This window comes from Lolium rigidum, chromosome 2, assembly GCF_022539505.1.
Source record: "Lolium rigidum isolate FL_2022 chromosome 2, APGP_CSIRO_Lrig_0.1, whole genome shotgun sequence".
Taxonomy (NCBI): Eukaryota; Viridiplantae; Streptophyta; class Magnoliopsida; order Poales; family Poaceae; genus Lolium; species Lolium rigidum.
In genome coordinates this window covers 3780526-3782892 of record NC_061509.1, presented here as the reverse complement: position 1 = coordinate 3782892, position 2367 = coordinate 3780526, and positions in this window count along the sequence as shown.

The following is a 2367-nucleotide window of genomic DNA, read 5'->3' as shown; positions in this document are numbered from 1 at the left end:
AACATTTTACTTTAAATACTTAATTCAATTACATGTACTGTTCACCTATTTCTCTCCACCTCAAGAAGCAAACACTTGTGTGAACTGTGCATTGATTCCTACATACTTGCATATTGTACTTGTTATATTACTCTATGTTGACAATTATCCATTAGATATACATGTTACAGGTTGAAAGAAACCGCTGAAACTTAATCTTCCTTTGTGTTGCTTCAATTCCTTTACTTTGATTTATTGCTTTATGAGTTAACTCTTATGCAAGACTTATTAATACTTGTCTTGAAGTACTATTCATGAAAAGTCTTTGCTTTATGATTCACTTGTTTACTCATGTCATTACCATTGTTTTGATCAATGCATTCACTACATATGTTTACAAATAGTATGATCAAGGTTATGATGGCATATCACTTCAGAAATTATCTTTGTTATCGTTTTACCTCTCGGGACGAGCAGAACTAAGCTTGGGGATGCTTGATACGTCTCCGACGTATCGATAATTTCTTATGTTCTATGCCATATTATTGATGATACCTACATGTTTTATGCACACTTTATGTCATATTCGTGCATTTTACGGAACTAACCTATTAACAAGATGCCGAAGTGCCGGTTCACGTTTTCTGTTGTTTTTGGTTTCGAAATCCTAGTAACGAAATATTCTCGGAATCGGACGAAATCAAGACCCGGGTTCCTATTTTCACCGGAAGCATCCGGAACACCGGGAAGGACCGGAGGGGGCCACGGGCCCCGGACCATAGGCCGGCGCGGCCCGGGCCCGGCCGCGCCGCCATATGGTGTGGTCGCCCCTTCGACCCTCTGCGCCGCCTCTTCGCCTATTTAAAGCCTCGCGTCGAGAAAACCCCGATGCGAAGAACCACGATACGGAAAACCTTCCGGAGCCGCCGCCATCGCGAAGCCAAGATGCGGGGGACGGGAGTCTCTGTTCCGGCACCTACGCCGGAGCGGGGAAGTGCCCCGGAAGGCTTCTCCATCGACACCGCTGCCATCTCCACCGCCATCTTCATCACCGCTGCTGCTCCCATGAGGAGGAGTAGTTCTCCATCGAGGCTCGGGGCTGTACCGGTAGCTATGTGGTTCATCTCTCTCCTATGTACTTCAATACAATAATCTCATGAGCTGCCTTACATGATTGAGATTCATATGATGATGCTTGTAATCTAGATGTCATTATGCTAGTCAAGTGAGTTTTACTTATGTGATCTCCGGAGACTCCTTGTCCCACGTGTGTAAAGGTGACCGGTGTGTGCACCGTGTGGGTCTCTTAGGCTATATTTCACAGAATACTTATTCCTCTGTTGAATGGCATAGTGAGGTGCTTATTTATATCTCTTTATGATTGCAATATGTTTTGTATCACAATTTATCTATGTGCTACTCTAGTGTTGTGTTATTAAAGTAGTTTTATTCCTCCCGCACGTGTGTAAAGGTGACAGTGTGTGCACCGTGTTAGTACTTGGTTTATGCTATGATCATGATCTCTTGTAGATTGCGAAGTTAACTATTGCTATGATAATATTGATGTGATCTATTCCTCCTACATATGCATGAAGGTGACGGTGTGCATGCTATGTTAGTACTTGGTTTAGTCTTTTGATCTATCTTACACTAAAGGTTACTAAAATATGAGCATTATTGTGGAGCTTGTTAACTCCGGCATTGAGGGTTCGTGTAATCCTACGCAATGTGTTCATCATCCAACAAAAGTGTAGAGTATGCATTTATCTATTACGTTATGTGATCAATGTTGAGAGTGTCCACTAGTGAAAGTGTGATCCCTAGGCCTTGTTCCTAAATACTGCTATCGTTGCTTGTTTACTATTTCTTTGCGTTACTACTGCTGCGTTACTACTTCTTGCTTGTTTACTATGCGGGCAAAGCACTTTTCAGGTGCCGTTTCTACTACTTATTCATACCACCTGTATTTCACTATCTCTTCGCCGAACTAGTGCACCTATTAGGTGTGTTGGGGACACAAGAGACTTCTTGCTTTGTGGTTGCGGGGGTTGCATGAGAGGGATATCTTTGACCTCTTCCTCCACTGAGATCGATAAACCTTGGGTGATCCACTTAAGGGAAACTTGCTTGCTGTTCTACAAACCTCTGCTCTTGGAGGCCCAACACTTGTCTACAAGAATAGAAGCTCCCGTAGACATCATTGTGCGAGGTTCCACGTTGGCGCCGGAATCTCTGGTGTTGCGCCGCACTACATCCCGCCGCCATCAACCTTCAACGTGCTTCTTGACTCCTACTGGTTCGATTAAACCTTGGTTTCTTACTGAGGGAAACTTGCCGCTGTGCGCATCACACCTTCCTCTTGGGGTTCCCAACGGACGTGTCAACTAC